Raw genomic sequence first — 23,371 nt, forward strand, 5'->3', positions numbered from 1 at the left:
CATTAACGTTTTTCAAATTGTGTTTTATTTCAATTTAACGGTACTTATACAGTGAATTATTGGCGATTTTTAATACATCTACTTTAATAATGGAGCTGTCGAGTATCGACACATAATAATCAAAAAATATATTGCACAATTATATAAGTAATTGAAAATGTTCATGGCCATGAAGTGTAATAGCGCCGCAGGCGACTTTTTTACTATTAAAGCTAATTTAAGGTGTGTGTTTATCTCACTTATCTGGTCAACCCAACACGCCGGGCCCCCAACAGCCCGGGCCCCCAGGCTAGAGCCCTATCAGCCCTCCCCAGCCATGACCTACACCACTCTAAAATTCGGGTGGACACCGAGAATTTTTTGACATTTCCATTAGAGATTGAGTTTCTAAAAAAATCCGACATTAGTGTTTCGAAATTTTTGTGTTAGAAATTAAAATCTAAGATTTTTTTCTAAAGAGGGCGCTGGAGAGTTTCAAATCATTTTTTTGCCGTGTTTTTATTTGTCTAATCTATTGGATTTAAATTTCAATGTTTTTGGGGGGGGCAAGGCCCCTTGCCCCCCCCTGGGTGCGCTACTGGACACAATAGATTTTACGGGATCGTGTGTAAACGGATTGCCACATACGGGTGTCATAGAAAATATGCCCACGCCTCTGTCAAAGATTTTTTTGTCAAATATTCGCTTATGTGTAAATGGAATGGCATAAATATGATCATAGACTTATAACGCACTTGACATATATGTGCCCGATCATCATAGAGTGTATTTGGTCCTTTATTGTGAACAATAACTAAAGCAACAAGTGATATTTAGAAAGGTACCTAGTACCTATTAAGTAGATATTCTCTTAATACAGCAAGGACATGTTTTATTACGCCACTTGTTAATGTAATTTTTTGTTGATCGTGTCAGGCAAGTTGTTTAGGGGCCGTCCATATATGACGTGACACTCTAATAGGAGAGTCTGATATAATGTGATGATTTGTTTCGAGGGGTGGGAGTAAATGTGAGATACAAAGTAAACAAAAATATAGAAGGATCTGAATACACATTATTGGGGATCGGGGATTTAAGGATAAATATTTAAAAAGTATTACATTTCTCTGTTTTTTGTGGGGTGTCAAAAATGTGACGTAATATATACAGGATCGGGGGGTAAACGGTTATGTGCCGAAATGTGTCGATGGGGGGGGGGGCGGAGGTTAAAAATATCCACAATCGTTTGAGGTCATAATACTGTAAAAAAGTACTAATAGATTCCTTATATTTATATTAAAATAATATGTATCATTATTATATTATTACATTTATAATTTATTTTATAATAATTATGTCATTTGCAGAATCTTCAAAAAGGTCTGATTAGTATAAGGCCTGAGAATGATAATGAAGGAATCGTCATCAAAGAAGAATTCGTTGACAACGCAATCAGCCTAATTAATAACGAGAATCCTCGACCTGGCTGCTCTCATCATATGGATCAGGTAGGTACGTTCAATTATAAAATTTATTTTTAAGCTCGATAGAACTTTAAATTGTCTTAGTAACACGTTAACTTTTAATAATTTTTACACACTTTTTAATATTTCAAAACAATTAACTATCAAACCAAATAGTACTTATCAATCCAATATTAGGGGACACAATCATAATTTATTTGTTTTAATATAATTAAATTGAATATACCAACTCTATGTTTTTTTATAGATCTCTACTCAGCAGTATTTTACAGTACGTTACAGTAAACCACTGGACATCGTGAGAAAAGATACAGTTGACAATAACTTGGTCAACAATAAAATAGCACATGCAACCAATTACGTCAGAGATATGACGAAACACCATTCAGAGATAACAATAGATGAACAAAACATCAAAAAGGAAGTTCAGAAATTTTACGTGCAAAAGGAAGTTCGAATTACGTTGAGAAGAGTTACATATTTTCCGCGTAACTTTATTTGCAAAGACTGTTGTGGAGTGTTTGGATCTGTAAATCATTTAAATAGTCACTTCACTTCGTGCATGAAGTCTAAGCAGATTGAGTCGTATGATACGCACACTGGCGAAAAACATAGTGAATGCAATGATCAATCATATAAAATCTCGAAGCATGGTATTCATAAGGTATATTTTGGTGAAAAACTATATCAATGCGATGTATGTTTTAAAAATTTTCAGCGAATTGCTAATCTTAAATCACACAAAATGACACATACTGGCGAAAAACCACATCAATGCGATGTGTGTTTTAAAAGATTTCTGCACAATGGTCATCTTAAAACACACAAAATGACACATACTGTTGAAAAACCACATCAATGCGATGTGTGTTTTAAAAGATTTCTGCAAAATAGTCATCTCAAAACACACAAAATGACACATACTAGTGACAAACCACATCAATGCGATGTGTGTTTAAAATTTTTTCAATTCAATTGTAGTCTCAAAACACACAAAATGACACATACTGGTGAAAAACCACATCAATGCGATGTGTGTTTTAAAAGATTTCTGCAAAATGGTCATCTCAAAACACACAAAATGACACATACTGGTGAAAAACCACATCAATGCAATGTGTGTTTTAAAAGATTTCTGCAAATGAGTGATCTCAAAAAACATAAAATGAATCATACTGGCGAAAAACTACATCAATGCGATGTGTGTTCTAAGCGATTTCTGTATATTTCTAATCTCAATACACACAAAATGACACATACTGGCGAAAAACCACATCAATGCGATGTGTGTTTTAAAAGATTTCTGCAAATTAGTAATCTCAAAAGACATAAAATGACACATATTAGTGTCAAGCCACATTAATGCGAGGTATGCATATTTAAATGTACGAAGCTCAGTTACCTTTAAAGGCATACATTGAGAAATTCGAGTGGAAAACCTTTACAGTTCAGTTTGTTGTTACATAAAAGGTATATTGTTGTTTGCTATCAATTTGTTAAATCGATCACAACTGAAAAAAATTAGCAATCCTTTCTTATAACATTCGATTTTTATAGTACTCCTAATGCAACTACTAGCCATGAAGATGTTTTAAAAGATTTCTGCAAATGAGAGTTCTCAAAAAACATCAAAAGACACATACTGGCGAAAAACTACACCAATGCGATGTGTGTTTTAAATGATTTCTGCATATTGGTAATCTCAAAACACACAAAATGACACTCACTGGTGAAAACCACACCAATGCGACGTGTGTTTTAAATTTTTTCAGCGAAATATTGACCTCAAAAAACATAAAATGACACATAATGGCGAAAAATCACATCAATGCGATGTGTGTTTTAAAAGATTTCTGCATATTGGTAATCTCAAAACACACAAAATGACACACACTGGTGAAAAACCACACCAATGCGAGGTGTGCATGTATAAATGTACGAAGCACAGTTATCTTAAAAGGCATGCATTGAGACAATCGAGTGGAAAACCATAACGGATCAGTTTGTTGTTACATAAAAAGTTATATTGTTGTTTCCTAGCAATTTGTTACATTGATCACAACTGAAAACAACTTAGCCATACTTATAACATTTTTCAATTTGTATAGTAATCCTAATGCAAATACTAGCAATGAAGATGTTTTAAAAGTGTATGTGGCAATATTTTAAATGTATATCCTTTTAAATATTATTAGACACTAGTGTTTATAATAATTTATTTTTTGTTTCAATTGGTTTTCATTATAATACTTTTACTTAAATATACGTTGGTTAAATCTAATCGAAACATTCTGCCATTAAAATGCAAAATAATCTCTTTCCTAAATGTAATTAATTAAATATGTTTGTGAATTTATAAAAAAAAATGAAAACTGAATATACAATGCGATCCAAAGAGAAACAACTACACTACTGTCATTATGTTTAGTGGCCTGTTGTTTTAAAAAAGAATATATTCAATATATACCTATCTAAAATTAATAAAAAATATATGATGCTATATTGCGATTTTCAATAAGAAACCATAAACCCTAGATCATGGGTGGCCAACCTTTTCAGCAACCGGGCCAGATTCGAAAAATGAGATTTTCTACCTGGCCGCACAACCGATTTTTTTTTATTATACAAAACAAAAAAGAAATATATACAATATAGTATATTGATAAAATAAAACAAAAATGAGAATATAACAATATATTAATTAGATTAGACTTTTTTTAATAATAAAAATAAACAAATAATTACAAGATAAAAGAACTTTATAAGGGTAAATGTAGGGACTTCCTTAATAAATTCGTAAGGGGTTTGTTGTGATGTTGAAGGTGAAACTATGGCGAAATCTGAGCTCGTGCCTCGCTCACCACAATAGCACACTGTGCTCTAATACAGTTACGGGAAGCCGTGTATACGGTTGTCAGAGCAAACAAGACTAATGTGCTGAGCTGGGTGTGCAGGAATACCTCACTGTAGTCTGATAGGGTTACGGAAAGCCGTGTATACCGTTTTCAGACCAAGCAAGACTACTACGCTAAGCTGAGTCAGGGCCAAGCTGGCTCAAAGTTAATTGATTGTTCAAGGCCGTGCATCGCCTTATATAGCGAACTAGGTGGCCCCTTCCTTGCCGTTCAGGTAATAATGCCGGTGCGCTTCGGTGGGGGACGCCAGAAAGTGGGAACGCGCGATGGTAGGGATGCCCGCGTTGACTGTAGGTGACGTCCGATGTTCGTGCGAGAAAGTATTCGGAGACCCCGCGCTATAACTTTTTATATAGGTACCACGTTTTTAAATTTCCTGTTGAATCATATAAACTTGACAATTATATGTATTAATAAAAACTTTTTATTGTACTTGATAGAAATACTGAATAAATATAGAATACTGAAATGTCATTTTGACATTTCATATTGATTTCCATAGTAACATACGTATATATTAATAATTAAGTTGCTAGGACCCCCTTGGCAACCAACAATAATAATTTTCCATACAAAACAGAAAAACAGAAAATGAATTCAATTCTGCTAAAAAATGGCTAAAAGTATTAAAAGAATGCATTGTCGTCGGTTCTGATATATTCTAAAATATTCAAATGTCTAGCTAGTCGGGAAGTTAGTTAAAAATCTTTAATAGTCCAATACAAATCTTTGACAAACAACAAATAATGGACTCACAAGAAAAAATCTTTACCGGACAAACAAGAATACGAGCTAATAAAAAAGTGGTAATAATAAATTTTAGTGAAAAGTTTGATTTTGTGTGGCAGAACTAAGTGCATCAATATCGATAGCGAGTGAGGTTGTTCCTACACGCAAACAGTAATGTTTTCCAAATGCACATCAGTGATTTGTGTTGTCACTCGGGATTTGATATGCTTCATCCGGCTAAAAAGCTGTTCACACGTGTAAGTGTTCCCAATTAGAGAAGTCATGATAAGAGAGAATGTTTGTAAAATGTAGTAAATTTCTCCTTATCCAAATATGTTTTGTGAAACTCTTCCAAACCAACCTGGTGGAATTTCTCCTTTAATTGTTCATCGCAACATATTTCACAATTTTCCATTTGTAAATTTCCCAGTAATAAATTCACGTCTACGGAGAATGGCGTTGCAAATGCAGCAAAAAGCACACGGTGCTTTTTAAAATCTTGAGCCAATATCGAATCTCAATTTGCGAAATTAGCACATCTGATACACATTTGATATTATTTTTATTTTCGCACTACTCCACGGGCCACAAGTTGACACCCAGTAGGCGGCATGCGGGCCGCGGGCCGCGGGTTGGCCACCCATGAGCTAGAGTCTAGAGTATTTTATAATCTGGCGTACACGTCACACGGAAAGCATTGTGGCATCGCGTTCAACTGTTGCAAGTTTTCACTGGGAGGGAACAAGATGGATGCTAAAGCGGGCTGGGGTGGTAGCACGCCATCTTATAGAAGACATACTTTAGTGTTGGTTAGTTTTCTAAAATTCATTAAACCCTCAAAACCAAACCATAATTAAAAAAAAAAATCTTCTTTTTATAAAATACCGATCTAAAATGAAAAATATATATATGATTTAATGGCATATTTTTAGATGATTTATTGATAAACGAATATTTTCGACTATTATTTACTATGGCTTGGATTGGGCAGGCAAAACTAACAATTAATACTTTTTAGATATCGTACCTTTAGTTGGTGAATGAAAACCAATATTTTTGACTGACGAAGTTTAATGTACTCTATTTATGTCGGATCTCAACAGCCTACATCCACCCTTTGCTATATTTACCAGTACCCGCTTGATTCGAATATCGAACCGTCTTCAAAATTTTAAATACGGACTCATTGTATATAGAATTCTAGGATATAACTATACTATTGTCATATTTATTGAAAAACTAACCTCAAAACCCTGACCGACTTCATCAAAATGTTTGTTCGAAGAATCTATGGCGTCAGAGCTGTTTGATCGCTTTATCGGAACGTCAAGCCAGACGGGACTTCGTATCCGTCCTTCGATTTTATATTCATTGTCTTCTGGTTCCTGCTTTAGGTATATCCATTTTTCGACTTAAATTAATTCGTTTTATTCCGTACAGCAGGACAACGTTGTCAGACATGTATAACAGTTGCCATATACCAGTGTTGCCCTCTTTTTGTCATCTAATTCTAGCTCTAGCAGTCATGCGGTCTCAGCGGGTCTATTCTATACACAACCCTGCTTTCGATCCGCTACGGTAGCTAAATAGGGTAGGAAAGTATCAAAATTATAAAACATCTTATCGTAACAATAAATTACAATAAGTTGGTCTAAAATTTATCACACGGAAGAGAGGTGTTTTTGATACAAATGGCACTTATTGTAACAATAATTAATTATAACTAAATTATTGTAATTGTAACAATAAGTGTTAATCATTTGGTACTTTCCCAACCTATTTAGGTTAAGATTAAGGTTTAAGATTGGGAGACTGCGATGTGTAGGTCATGTGCACCGTATGAATGACAATAAACCGTTAAAGAGAGTGAGCTCCACTAAACCAATAGGGCGTAGTAGAAGAGACAGGCTAAAGGTTCGCTGTTTGAATGGAGCTGCCAGTGACTGCCGTATTCTGGGGGTACCGACTTGAAAAGCGACCACACTGGATACGTACAGGTGGAAAGAGCTGTTGGAGGAGGCCAAGACCCACACTGAGTTGTCTCGCCCCTGATGATGATGATGTACCAACTATATGTTTTTACAGTTAGATAATTGTTATGAGGTACCTATTCATAGTTCGAACGAAATAAGTACAGGTTTTTTTAACATAGATAAAATGTATTTGTATTATAATTACAAGATAGGTAGGTACGCGAAAAGGATCTAAATTTCGTTATTTCCGTCCGGTAAAATTGGTGCAAAGTACCATAATTTCGTTGGTAGGTAATTAAGAAAATTTTGCAAGCCGAGAAAAAATTTGGTCAGAAAAGATGATAAAGGGCCTTGACCTTGATGTAATAAGCCTTCGATTATTCCTGTTGACTAATGATGTATATATGTAGTGCATAATTTTTCGCCTTGTGGTCTTTTGTGCTGGTCTTTTCACCCCTTTTTCATGTATTCCCTTTCTTTTATCTCACTGGCCACATTCTTCTTGTTAACTATTGTTGAAAAAAGCCCTTGACTTTGATAAGTAAGGTCCATTTACCTAGAACACCCAATGTTAAAACTCAAACTTTTTTTGCGTGCATTAATTGTTTGTGCATCGTTAGTGCACGTTTGTGCACGATTTTTTTGCGTTTGTGCACCTATAATAACCGAAAAATTCCAATTTCAAATTGGGTGTTCCAGCTAAACGTTGGGTCACCCAATGTTGAAATTTCAACTTTTTTCGAGTGCATTCGTATGTGCACGTTTGTGCAGGCACATTAAGGGGGTTATTCGCATTTCAATTTGGGTGACCCAGCTAAATGCTGGATACCTGTGTCACTAAACATGTGTTTTTCCTTGAATGTAAATTGTAAACACTTGTGCGTTGGTAGTGAACGTTAGTGCACGATTTTCTTTTGCTTTTTCACCTATACTCAGCGCGCTATTTACTTTTAAAGTTTGTATGCAAAACGTGACTGGGTGAGTTTAAAAAAATATTTTGTAGTGAAATCTCTTGTTGCATAGCTAGTGTGCAATTTTGCATACTTTTTTATTTTTTTTCTCATATAGTGCGTGAGTTATTCTATATGAAATATTTAATGAACGTTAAGTAGAACCACCCAACAAACTTTTTTAACTTTTTATTAAGTCATCAATTTGTCTATTATTGGCTAACGTTTGTGAACGTGCTTTTTTTGTTTTATCGATTATATCGTGAGATATTATTTTTTAAAATTTAATGACTTGATACTTGAACCATTAAATTTGTCTTTAAATTTTTTTGTTTAGTGCATCCGATTAAGTTTATTTATGTTAACATTTACTACGATTTTTATAATTTTTATCTCTTATATTAAGCTAGTAATTAGATTTTGAGTGGCCTGTCAAGTTTTAAAACCAAACATTTTTTTTCCACATTTTTTAAATGCACACCTTTGAGTAATTTAATTACATGATTTTTCATGAAGTTTTTATTGTTTTTCCATTTAAATTACGCAAAAAATTCGCATTTTTCCATTTTCACTAAGTACCCCGTCAAAATGTCCTGAACAAAAACGACCGCATCCGTTTGGAACATCCAGTCAAAAGAGTCTCCTCAAAAAGCCAAAACGGTGTAAGGCTCACTAAATATGTCGGTTTATAATAGACTACCTCAAAATTCTCTAGAAATTAAGAGCGGAATGCAGAAACATTTGTCATAACTAAAATTTCCTTAGCAGAAAACACTATGCAGAAACACTGTCCTTAGTTAAGATCATTTTTATTGAAAATAATACCATATTTAAAAATTCTCGTTAGGTAAATTAGGTAAATTATTTTATAATTGGTAAACGATGACAAAAATAAGACAACTGCATTTTATAAATGCAATAACTATAAATACATATTAATATTAAATTATAATACTCTTATGTTTCCGTTATAAGTCATTATACATTCTTCCACAGGCACCACAAGATTTTTTTTAACATGGTAACACTAGCATCAAGTGTCATTCTTCATCTGGTATTTTGTATTTCTGCGGGCTGGCGTATAAAAATAAAATAATAGTCTGCAAGTACATACATGCCAAACGAATTAACACTGTCAATATCCATATTAAGATACATTGTTAAATGAATTTGAGTGTATGGACTGTGTTATAGACATGCGAATTTATTTTGACAGCAGCTGTCAGTGGTAAATGGTAATACAGAAGGGGGCGTGTTCATAACAAAAGTAGTCTATGGTTAAGGATTCCTTAACTATATACTCAGGATTGTCTATAGTAAAGTCATGCTTTTCGGCGACTTATCCTTAGGAACGAAATCTTAGATTGTACATTCCGCTCTCAATCTAGAAATGTAATCAAATATGTCATTTAAAAAACCTAGTAGTCTTAAAACATGTGGAATGACAATACTGGTGAACACACTAACGAATGCGATTTATGTTCATATAGATGCTCGCAAATTAAAGTTTTAAAAGACACAAACTGACACATTCCGATGAAAAATCTAATAAATGCAATGTATGTTCATATAGATTTTCGCGAATAATATGCGTACTTGCCGGACCGAGGATTGGAACTAGGGACCCTTGACGCAATATGCCAACGCTTAAGCCGCGCGGCCATTTTTGGTGGATGGTGAAAAACCTTATAAATGCAATGTATGTTCATATAGATGCTCGCAACTTAGTCATCTTAAAAACTAACAATTGACAAATTCTGGTGAAAAACCTTTAAAATTCGATGTATATTCATATAAATGCGTACGATTTTGTTGTCTTAAAAGACATGAAATGAATATGTACATATTATATAGAACATACTCGTAAAAAGTCTTATAAATGCAATGTATGTTCATTTGGATGCTCGCGACGGAGTAATCTTCAAACATATGTAAAGATACAAAATGGTAAATAACCTTTTAAATAAATTGACTACTTATACGGAGGCTTGGCACAAAATTATCTTAACGCTCATAAAACGAAACAGGAGAAAAACCATTTGCGTGTGATGAATTTTATTTTGAAAGTAGTACCTAAACAAATATGTCATTTAAAAACTCATAATCGTGATGAGTTTAAATATAAATGTAAACAGACATGTAAGTAGATACGTTGTTTAAGAACTAATAAACACACACACATTCAAAAGAAAACCATTTGCGTGAAACAATAGTCGAAACCGTCAGAGGCAATAACTTTTTAAAGAACCTACAAAACTTTATTTGATATCGATTCTGAATAGCATATTATGAAGTGACTAACACTTCTCTCCTAACATAACACCTACCAGAACTACAAGCATACGTTGCACCACCTGGAGAAACAGAGAAAATGAAGATGCAAATATTATTAGGAAGAGTTAAGTGCCTGCAAGTTAACCCCTTTATATAAAAAAATATAAATGTCATTCCAATATTATCTTTTGAAGAAAATATCGTTGCATTAAAACATACCTATTGCATTTTTCAAAAGTATGCATACCTAATTGTATTCTAATAACTTAACGGTATTTATTTTTATTACAGATCATTTTAAAAAACAGTAGTTAAGTAAAATTATAAAATTTACTGCATTTTTCCTTATGAAACTGACATTGATCCATTCAAAACCATAAATAAATAGATAAATGTTAAGAAAGTTGAATGATTTTGTAACGTTGACACTTTTGTGTAATCAAATTGTCAATTTTGAGGTAGTCTATTATAAACCGACATATTTAGTGAGCCTTACACCGTTTTGGCTATTTTGAGGAGACTCTTTTGACTGGATGTTCCAAACGAATGCGGTCGTTTTTGTTCAGGACATTTTGACGGGGTACTTCTTAGTGAAAATGGAAAAATGCATATTTTTCGCGTAATTTAAATGGAAAGACAATAAAAATTTCATGAAAAATCATGTTATTAAATTACTCAAAGGTGTGCATTTAAAAAATGTGGAAAAAAAATGTTTGGTTTTAAAACTTGACGGCCACTCAAAATCTAATTACTAGCTTAATATAAAAGATAAAAATTTAAAAAATCGTGCTAAAAGTTTATATAAATTAACTTAATCGGATGCACTACACAAAAAAATTTAAGGCAAATTTAATGGTTCAAGTATCAAGTCACTAAATTTTAAAAAATAATATCTCTCACGATATAATCGATAAAACAAAAAAAGCACGTGCACAAACGTAAGCCAATAATAGACAAATTGATGACTTAATAAAAAGTTAAAAAGTTTGTTGGGTGGTTCTACTTAACGTTAATTAAATATTTCATATAGAATAACTCACGCACTATATGAGAAAAAAATAAAAAAGTATAAAGAATTGCGCACTAGCTATGCAACAAGAGATTTAACTACAAAATATTTTATAATATATATTTTAAAATATTATATAAGCATGATGCCATCGCGTTAAATTATTGCAAGTTTTCACTGGGAGGGAACGAGATGGATGCTGATGTCGACTGGGGTGGGATGAAATCCCACGTCAGCGTATAGGAGACATACTCTAGTGTTGGTTAGCTTTCTAAAATTCATTAAATCCTCAAAAACCATACTATAATCGATAAAAAATTCTTCTTTTAAAAAATACCTATCTAAAATAAAAATAATGTATGGTTTAGTGGCATAAATTTAAATGTTTTATTGATTGACGAATATTTTCTACTATTATTTACTATGGCTTGGATTGGGCAGGCCTAATTGAATTTTAAAAACTAACAAATACTTTTTAGACATCGTACCTTTAGTCGGTGAATGAAAACCAATATTTTTGACTGACGAGGTTTAATGTACTCTATTTATGTCGGATCTCAACAGCCTACATCCACCCTTTGCTATATTAACCAGTACCCGCTTAATTCGAATATCGAACCGTCTTCAAAATTTCAAATACGGTCTCATTGTATATAGAATTCTTGTATATAACTTTACTATTGTCATATTTATTGAAAAACTAACCTCAAAACCCTGACCGACTTCATTAAAATGTTTGTTCGAAGAATCTATGGCGTCAGAGCTGTTTGATCGCTTTATCGGAACGTCAAGCCAGACGGGACTTCGTATCCGTCCTTCGATATTATATTTATTGTCTTCTGGTTCCTGTTTTATATCCATTTATCGAGTTAATGTAATTCGTTTTATTCCGTACAGCAGGACAACGTTGTCAGACAGTTGCCATAGACCAGTGTTGCCCTCTTTTTGTCTTCGAATTCTAGCTCTGGCAGTCATGCGGTCTCAGCGGGTCTATTTATACACAGGCCTGCTTTCGGTCCGCTACGGCAGCTAAATAGTGTAGGAAAGTGTCGAATCATAAACACTACTTATTGTAACAATTACAATAAGTTAACCGTCTGAACTGTCTATCTTGGTCTAAAAATTAACACAGGGAAGAGAGGTGCTGTTGAAACATGGCACTTATTCTTACAATTTATAACTAAAATATCGTAATTGTTACTATAAGTTAGTGTTAAAAATTCGGTACTTTCCTAACTTATGTAGGTGCCGTAGCAGACCGAAAGCAGCCTTGTGTACAGAATAGACCCGCAGAAATTAATAAAAATATTATAGTAGGTAGGTATGTACCTACCTACTATATGATTTGACAGTTAGATAATTTTTATGATGTACCTTTACATAGCTCGAACGATAAAAGTAATTTTTTTTAACATTGATAAAATGTATTTGTATTACAATTAAAAAATAGGTAGGTATGCCAAAAGGATTAAAATTTCAATATTTCTGTCCCGTAAAATTGGTGCAAAGTACCTACTATAATTTCGTTGGTAGGTAATTGTAGAAAATTTGGCAAGCCGAGAATAAAGTTGGTCGGATAAGGCGAAAGAGGTCTTGACTTTGATATAATAAACACACTTTTTGTATGTAGACATGTAGATCGTATTTTTTCGCCTTGTGGTCTTTTGTGCTGGTCCTTTTTACCCCTTTTTCATGTATTCCCTAGCTTTTATCTCACTGGTCATATTCTTCTTGCTATCGTTGAAAAAAGCCCTTCATTTGATAAATAGGCATTTTTGGTCGGAAGGCGTCCCTCAATAGAACCCGGCCTAGTGATTTTGGGATTTTAGTAAAAACCAAAAACCCAAAGAGATTGGACTCAAAACCCTATTGGCAACAAACATCATAGGTCCCTTTTTTTTACCGAATGGACCTGACAAAAAAATGGCAACACTCATTTTTAATGTGTGACGTCATGCATTGCTGTCAAAGTGTTCCTTTCAACTCAGTCGCTATACGCCCGTTATTTCGTAATAATTACAGTTGCATAGTTATTCAATTATATTCCATTATTATTAACTAACTAACAATGGATATAAAGCGCGAACCAAGCGAGGAAAAATCCGATTCAGAAGGACAACGCTTTTATGATGTGCCAATTGAATGTTCAAACTTTCCTGACGACAATATTGATCTTAAACAAGAGAATTTCGATGATGCTGATTGCAGTTTTGAGGTTTGTTTTTGACAGAAGCTGATAAATTAATGTTTATATAATACGTTTGATAAGGAAATCTGAAAATGTGATTGTCGTTATTAGCTGTAATGTTAATTCCAGGATATAACATACTTGTACAACAGTACTACTTATTATCAACAATTATTTAGTTTCATATGATTGAATTATTAATACAAATGCACCGTTGACCAAGTTGATGAAATCGACTTTAAAATTAAAAATGCGATTGTCAATTCTACATAACTGTGTGTGTGTGTCTCTCTCTTTCTCTTGGTCGTTACCTCATGGCCGAAGATCGTGACCACATTTAAATTCCGTTTACTTCTGAGCGACCAACACAAACATGGACCCTCCAAACCAACCCGCCCCGCACTACACTCTGTCTTAATCGAGCGTATCACGAGACCCTACGTTACGTTTCGATGTGAAGCATCAGCAGTTGTTCATGCCCGGGTATGTCTCAGGAGCAGTTACCCAAGTGGGCTTTGGCTGGGTTTACTGAAAGACGCAATTTAATAATAAAAATAAAAAAGTATCATAGCAAAGAAGGGCACGGAGACTTGACAGAAAAGAATAAATTTAATGATTTAAATAAAATACAAAGTTAAAACATTACGGACAAAGAAACTATGTGAAGAGATCTTCACGTCCGCAATAAGACGCGGCAATTTTTTTAAATGCAATATAAGTGACCTTTGTGGCGACGATTTCGGACGGCCCGATGGGCCCAACAGCTGATTTAATCAACTTTAAGCATATCTTGTCTCTCTGAGCTTCTCTTCTGAGCGACTAAGATGTTCCATCCCTCTCGGTATTCTTCTCTCTCAAGTGTGAAGGCTGTCCACAGTAAGCTCATTCACTTGATTGCTCCAGCGCGCCGACCCTGTCCTCTCTTTTGCCTTCTCTGGAGACTACCCAAAACCACTAGCCTCCAGGTTATGCGGTCCGCACCGAACAGTATGTCCATATGTCCTGAAGACGTCTCAGACATATTGTGGACAGTGGCGGCCGGTGGTTACCAAAATTGCTTTCATAGGGGGTGCACTAAAAACTTTCATACCTTATTTAAAAACAAGATCAATTCGGCGTTGTTTCTGCTAAGCGAACACCTCAATCACTTTCTTATTAAAGTCTGGAACTGATTGTAAAAGTTTTTTCTCGATGCTTAGCACAGATAGATAATTAAGTCTGTCCTGGTTCATGGTATTTCTTAAAAACGATTTAATTCTTTTAAGGGTTGAAAAACACCTTTCACTATCCACAGGTGTCATCGGAATTGTACAAATGATTTTTAAAAGTTTAGTAAATTGGGAAAATGATGTCATTAAATTATTATTATAAAACAATTGTAAAATAGCTATAGCACCATCCGCGTTTCTAAAATCGTCCCTATTGTAAATAACTGATAATTCGTGTTTAAGTTTAAATTTATCCAAAAAGTCATATGATTCCAGGGTCATTTTAAAATCATTCTCAGGAAAATTAACCCTGTACCCTTCAAAATGTTCACAATAAAAAAGTTTCGCCGCTAGCAAATGTTTATTATATTCAAGCATATCTTTCATTTGTACTAATATTAAATCACAGACATCTTTACACATTTCTATAATGTTAAATTTTATTCTTTTACTGGGAGACTCGGATAAACTTTCAAGGGAACTTTTAACATTATTAACAGACACTTCAAAATCACAAATCAAACGTTTTATCAATACGGAGTCAAAGTTTCGAGATTGCAATTGTTTAAATAAAACGTCACAATGAGGCATTATCCGCCGAAAAAAATGATAGCCAAACATGAATTAATGTTCATCTGTGAGATACCGCAGTAACATTTCTGCTTGATTAATTGTATTGCTATCATTTTCACTGTTTAATATTGCTTCCATACACTCCTTAAGTGGCTCGTAATATATGTAAACGGTGTCAACAGTTCCACCTCGTTTGTGGGGACTTTAGATCGCGGCAGCAGAAACTAAACTGAACAGTGAACTGCAATAATTTTTCAAGACAATATAAAAAAAAAATATATATAACTATCGTTTGTTTTGAATACGCATTTTTCGACACAGGATATTGAATTATTGACGGCAAGGCGTCAGACCCTTCGTCTACAAAATAAAATAAAGTCTAAAAAATTGCGTCGGCAATAAAACTTAGCGCGAGTCGGGTATTGTTAAACATATGACATCATGATATAATAATTCACTCACTTGCTAAAAGAACATGATAACTCAGATATTATTTTTTTATAAATTATATTAAAATATGTGCAAATATAGAACGATTTAAGGATTGTAACCATAATATTTATGTTGATAATCAATTTTTATTCAATATCAGCTTATTTCCAATGAATTTATATGAGATTTAAATAAAGAAAATCTATTTTTTATCAATCCTGCTAAATCTCAGTTACTACATTTTTCCGCGTTTTTTTTCTGTGTCGAATTTTGTGAACTGGTTGGCGTCCCAAAAAGCAATTAAATCTTGTGTTTTTATGACATATTTATGACTTTCACGTATCGGGTTGAACTGTTATTACACAATGCAATATGAATGGCAAACTAAGATCGATATTAGTGCGTTCACCACGAGCGCACGATTTCGATGACTATTCAGTGAGTACATGTTTTTGGTATAAATTTACAAGGATTAAATTGCGATAAACGAGTGATGACTTATGAATAGCATTGTTGCACATTGAGTGATGCTTAGGAAAAAGCAGTGAAGCACACATGCATGGTGTTGGAGGAGCCGCCGCTGATTGTGGAGAGCTGTTAGTTTATCTGTAGTGTTCAGATAATCGACTGCTTCATCCTGTGCTCCGTCCAAAAAACATGAAGCGTTCAGCGCCAATACCACATCTCCCTTGCCCTCAGGGTCCATTATTCGACAACGTACAAAAATTTGGAGGACACCAATATTCGCAAAAGCATAACTGTTTTTAACATTTTATAAATCAGCGCATCAATTCATAAACAAAGCTGCTATCGGCAGCTATCTAGATATTGAGGTTGGTATTATAATTGTTACACTAAGTAAGCTGTCTAAAAATGTCAAAACTGTCAATCTCGCTCTAAGAGTTAACACGCCAAAAGAAGTGCTGTTAAAACATGACACTTTTTGAAAGTTCAAACGATTAACTTATTGTAACAATTAACCGCCTCATTACATACATATGATAAACTACCCTCGAATTGGCGCAAAATTCATGTCTCGCGTGAATTTTATATTATTTATTATAATATTACATTAATAATTATGTTATTTTGCAGAAGCTTGAAAACGATCTGATCAATATAAAGTCTGAGCATGATAATGAGATAATCGTCATCAAAGAAGAATTTGTTGACAACGCAATCAGCCTAATTAATAATGAGAATCCTCGACCTGGCTGCTCTAATCCAAAATACAGGCCAGATCAGGTACGTTCAATTATAAAGTTTATTTTGAAACTCGATAGAACTTTAAATAGTAAAAGTAACACACGTTAACTTTTAATCATTATTACACATTTTTTCAACGTTTTTATTAAGTCGTATTCTTACTTGTTCAGTGATTGTTTATCCAGTACAAATCTTGTAATCGATTTTTAACTAACTTTCCGACCAGCTAGACATTTGAACACTTTTAGAATACATCAAAACACGATGCCAATGAATTCTTTTAATTCTTTTAGCCATGTTTAAGTAGAATTAAATTCAGTTTCTGTTAATTCTGGTTTGTATAAAAAGTTATTTCGGAAGAAATCCGTAATCCAATCCACTATTATTGGTTGCTAGGGTCTGGGGTCCTAGCAACTAAATTATTTATGTATTGGTGCGTTACTATGGAAATCAATATAAAATGTCAAAATGACATTTCAGTAATATTTCTACCAAATACATTTTTTTGATCGTTTAAGCTAGTTAAGTTTATATGATTTAACAGAAAATTTAAAAACGTTTATAAAAAGTTCTTTTTATCTTGTTATTATTTATTACTTTTAAACAATTCACTGTCAAACCAAATAGCACCTATCCAACCGATATTAAAGAACAAAATCATATTTTATTTATTTTAATATAATTGAATTGAAAATACCAACTCTGTGCTTTTTATAGATCTCTACTCAGCAGTATTTCACAGTACGCTACAGTAAACCTGGACTGGACATCGTGAGAAAAGATACAGTTGACAATAACCTGGTCAACAATAAAATAGCACATGCAACCAATTACGTCAGAGATATGACGAAACACCATTCAGAGATAACAATAGATGGACAAAACATCAAAAAAGAAATTCAGAAGTTATACGTGCAAAAGGAAGTTCGAATTATGTTGAGAAGAGTTACATATTTTCCGCGTAACTTTATTTGCAAAGACTGTTGTGGAGTGTTTGGATCTGTAAATCATCTAAATAGTCACTTCATTTCGTGCATGAAGTCAAAGCAGATTGAGTCATATGAGACGCATACTCGAGAAAAACATAGTGAATGCAATGATCGATCAAAAAAAATCTCAAACCGCGGTATTCACAAGGTATCTTTTGCTGAAAAACTACATCAATGCGATGTATGTTTTAAAAAATTTCAGCAACTTGCTAATCTTAAATCACACAAAATGACACATACTGGCGAAAAACCACATCAATGCGATGTATGTTTTAAAAAATTTCATCGAACTAATAATCTTAAATTACACAGAATGACACATACTGGCGAAAAACCACATCAATGCGATGTGTGTTTTAAAAGATTTCTGCAAAATAATTATCTCAAAACACACAAAATGACACATACTGGTGACAAACCACATCAATGCGAGGTGTGTTTTAAAAGATTTCTGCAAATGAGTGATCTCAAAAAACATAAAAAGACACATACTGGCGAAAAACCACACCAATGCGATGTGTGTTTTAAAAGATTTCTGCATATTGGTAATCTCAACATACACAAAATGACACACACTGGTGAAAAACCACACCAATGCGACGTGTGTTTTAAATTTTTTCAGCGAAATATTGACCTCAAAAAACATAAAATGATACATACAGGCGAAAAACCACATCAATGCGATGTGTGTTTTAAAAGATTTCTGCAAATAAGTCATCTCAAAACACATCAAATGACACATACTAGTGACAAACCACATCAATGCGAGGTATGCATGTATAAATGTACGAAGCTCAGTTATCTTAAAAGGCATAAATTGAGACATTCGAGTGGAAGACCATAACAGTTCAGTTTGTTGTGACATAAAGGTTATATTGTTGTTTGCTATCAATTTGTTTCATCGATCACAACTGAAAACAACTTAGCCATTCTTACTTAAAACATTTTTCGATTTTTATAGTAATTCTAATGCAACTACTAGCAATGAAGATGTTTTAAATGTGTATGTGGCAATATTTTAAATGTATATCCCTTTAAATATTATTAGTCACTTGTGTTTATAATAATTTATTTTTTCTGTTTTAATTGGTTTTCATTAAAATACTTTTACTTAAATATACGTTGGTTAAATCTAATCGACACATTCTGCCATTAAGTTGCAAAATAATCTGTTTCCTAAATGTTATTAATTAAATATGTGTGTGAATTTATAAAAAAAAGTGAAAACTGAATATACAATGCGGTCCAAAGAGAAACAACTACACTACTGTCATTAAATTTAGTGGCCACTTGTTTTAAAAAAGAATATATTCAATATATACCTATCTAAAATTAATAAAAAATATATGATGCTATATTGCGATTTTCAATAAGAAACCATAAACCCTAGATCATGGGTGGCCAACCTTTTCAGCAACCGGGCCAGATTCGAAAAATGAGATTTCCTACCGGCCGCACAACTGATTTTTTTTATTTTACAAAACAAAAATGAAATATATCGTCGGTATACTGCCAAATGTTGGTGAGTCTAGAAATCGTGTTATGGAGTAATCGCAATTTGAAAGTTTGACATGCCCTCTAAAATCAGGCATAATGCTAATTTATTTGTGCTTTATTTATTTAGATGAATTGAAGTATTAACTGTTATCCCTCCATGTTAAAAAACTCAACAATTAAATTAATCATACAAAATAATTGCATTTTGTAAGGTGAGGTGGGACTTACAAACCTTTGGCAGAAATTAAGCAGCTCTTTTGACAGTTATCTTTACATAGCATTGTGTTAGGATTGAAGAAAGGGAAGGTTTATAGGTTAAAGAAATAAATTTGAAAGCAATTTTAAAGTATCAATGATCAATTTCAATGCATTTATAAATATTTTAATGGACATACGGCAGTTCATATTACAAATACACATAATATAAGTAATACTTAACATACAAATTTCGAAATTTATTATAGTAAAATGTCATAAGAATTACATTATTTTCAACAGTTTATACAGTGGAAAAGTCAGAAAAATAATAAAATTACATAAACTTTAATTATTTTAATAATTAATTACCCACATGACCTAATAAAAGAAAAAAACTTTAAATAAATCGTATTAATTAATCTGGGTACACCAAAATAGCATACAAACTTATAGGTATTATACAATTATAAAATATATTTATTTATTAATGGACAATCAATAGTTGATTTTAAAAACATTCAAAATACAAGACACTTTTAATATCAAAATATTGATATAAATTAGTAAAAAATACAAATAAATTTATAATACTTACAAAAGTTTACAGTTCCAAAATTGAGGACATAATAAAAATATACAAACTTATATTGAAATAACACATTAATAAAGAGATAAATTTACAAATAATTGGTTTTAACATGATTCTATTCACTATTTCCGTTCTTTTTTTAACACAATTGAATGATTATTATAATAAACACTACACTACACCGTCTTCTTCGATTTCATTATCACTTAAGGAAGGTTCGGGAAATTGTTTCTACATGATGCACTTGTAGGTAGGTACTCCTTTTTATCATGAATTTAGTTCTTATAGAATTATTCCAGCACGACACATTTTTTCTTTTCTTTTCTTTAGTTATCACAACATTTGAGTAGGATATCCATTATTTAATTCACTAAACACATTGGTAACAGGCCGCCCTCTCATATGACTAATAAAAAAATTATTATAATGTCCGGTATGGGCAATGATTTCGGTGATCCTTGATTTCTTCCGTAGGAGTTGATAACAGCATATGATCCTGGAACAAATATTATTGTGTTAATAAATCTTATTCATCATTGTTATTTAAAAAACGAATGATAACCGAGCCACTGACATTAAAGCTAGGCAGACATTCTAAATTATTACTCTTGAAACGCAACACGTCAGAAAGCCATAACTTGGCTATTATGATTATATATTAGTTAAGAAATAGGTCAGAGGACTTGGCTGTTAATGTTATATAAGATAAGTTATATTATTATTAGAGGTAATACAACTTACAAGCAAAACTAAAACGAAGTTATTTATTGATACCTATTCAAATTGATGCACCGTGCATTGTGACACATCACGAATCTATAAGCTATTATTTTTATAAGTAATTATTACACGTTTATAAACACGTAGACTTTTGTAATATTATAATATCATAATCAATATACTTATGATCAAAACATTGAGAAATAAAACAATTATTAATCGCCAAACAACAAAAGTAAAGACAAATGAATCAACAAAATGTAGATACCTGATCAGTATGACATCGGACATCAGTTTGTTTTACAGCAATCGGTTGTATTTTTATAAACTGATTATAAAATCCTCACAGCTCTAGATGACAAGCACTTTAGGGATGGTTTACTATCCATTTTCTATTAACATTTAATAACATTTCACAAATAGATACGAACACGCACCAACCTGCTCTGATAGTTGTAGGAGAAAGAATTATAATTCTGGCTAGAGTTACCGCAAAATGGCGCACTGTAACTGAAGTTACAAATATTTAGCAGTACTAGTATATTGAATTTGACTCGACTGCGGCTTAAGAGAATACTGTAAATGTTATTACAAACTTATTTCAAAAGAAGTTTTAACTTTTAGCTCAACTAATGAACTAAAATAAATCGGTTAGTGCCATTACAAAGATTTGACTGCCGCGTTTCATTGACATTTGGTTAGATTTTTATCTAGATTAACACTCCCGTTGCCACGATGGTCTCGGAGTTTAGAAATGACCTTAAATCATAGATACCCCACTTATTATTATGTATATAAACGTCTACTTTTAGCTATTTGTAGATAAAATATTTAGGCATAAAAAGAAAAATATGTCGGTAGTTGAATTGAATGTCTTATGTGTAAAATTAATCATTTTTCGAAAGTCTAATCAATATTTTGATAAGACAGTGACAGGGCTATCTAGAAAGATATATGTTAGAGAAACGCGCATAATAGTAATGTAAACATGAGACACTATTTTAAAATGTCATTTGTTAGTCAGAGATAGAAATTTATGTCTTTGTTCAACATAATTCTGTAAAGGATGCATTCAGCCGTAGCCTCTTACAATATATCGAACCTTGAATTATAAATGTTTCAAATGCATCTGACGATAAACGCCAAAGCAACCCTTAATGCAATGTTATAAGTGTTCATTTTAGCAAGTCAACTTCGCTTTATATGCCGTTTATTTCAAAATACTGACCGGAAAGGCTCAGTTTTATTGCGCCCGTAATAAAAATAAATTTACCCGGATTTTGAATACAAACCCTTATTGCCAGGTATGTAAGAATTACATCGGTTTGTGGGCCATGTGTATTTGAAAACTTCGAGCGACCTAAAAAAAACATACTATTATTTGGGTGCACAGCAGGCAGTCGAACGGTTAGATTTGTGCGTACTCCCATCATCTACACGTCGATTATCAAATTGACAAAAGGGGGGACATGCTCGTCGAAGGTCAAAATTGAGTTTTTATTGTATTTTCAAACCATGATCCTGGACACTCCTTAAACGTTGTAGATAATCTATTAATATAATTTTGAAGCCTTATTATCCTTTATAGTTATTTTAAACATTTGATGACTGCATGAAGTATTTTTGTTACATAAAATAGTATTCTTTTAAACCTCTCGCTCTAATGTTTTAGAATATAGTCATATTTCGGTACAGAACTGTGCAGTGGTGTTAAGATTTTTTACATTTATTAATTTTTAAACGCATTTATAAAACCATTAGTATAATTTATTACGAGATAATTTTTGTAAAATATTCACGATAAAAAATTATTTTGATAATCTCTGTGATCCCAAATTTGACAAGAATTAGGCATTTTATTATTCAAAAAATCGGCAAGATTAACACATTTGAAGATGATTCTAAAGATATTTATTATAAGCTATGTCTTTGACCATTCAAGTGTGATAAAAATCTTATGAAGAATGATTGCTTTATAATAATTATTGACCTAAGAATAAGGTAGTGTTTTTTTGAAATACGCCATTTCTTTTGTCATTCCCTAGTAGTTAAGCTACAACATACGGCCGTAGCCATAAAATGACAAACTATAATTAAAGTAGGGAGTAAAATTATGTTAACGCGCGTGTTTGAACATGTACCTAACCGAATTTTTTTTTATTTTTTTTTAAACGGTACATGTTCAAACACGCGCGTTAATATCATTTTACTCTTTACTTCAATTATAGTTTGTCAATTTATGGCTACGGCCGTATGTTGTAGCTTAACTACTAGGGAATGACAAAAGAAATGGCGTATTTCAAAAAAACACTACCTTATTCTTAGGTCAATAATTATTATAAAGCAATCATTATTCATAAGATGTTTATCACACTTGAATGGTCAAAGACATAGCTTATAATACATATCTTTAGAATCGTCTTGAAATGTGTTAATCTTGCCGATTTTTTGAATAATA

The 23,371-nt window shown here is 32.7% G+C and overlaps 1 long non-coding RNA gene across 1 annotated transcript; it reads left to right on the top strand.

The window, feature by feature from the left end:
• The first annotated feature begins 13,269 nt into the window (after positions 1-13,269).
• LOC147076623 (uncharacterized) lies at positions 13,270-19,264 on the top strand. The gene is made up of 3 exons (XR_015069667.1): positions 13,270-13,528; positions 16,810-16,959; positions 17,638-19,264. It is a non-coding gene; the product is annotated as an uncharacterized LOC147076623 (long non-coding RNA).
• Positions 19,265-23,371: the final 4,107 nt, after the last annotated feature.

Source organism: Rhyacophila brunnea, unplaced genomic scaffold (assembly GCF_057557595.1).
Source record: "Rhyacophila brunnea isolate RB1 unplaced genomic scaffold, BYU_Rbru_1.0 scaffold_13, whole genome shotgun sequence".
NCBI classification, from domain to species: Eukaryota; Metazoa; Arthropoda; class Insecta; order Trichoptera; family Rhyacophilidae; genus Rhyacophila; species Rhyacophila brunnea.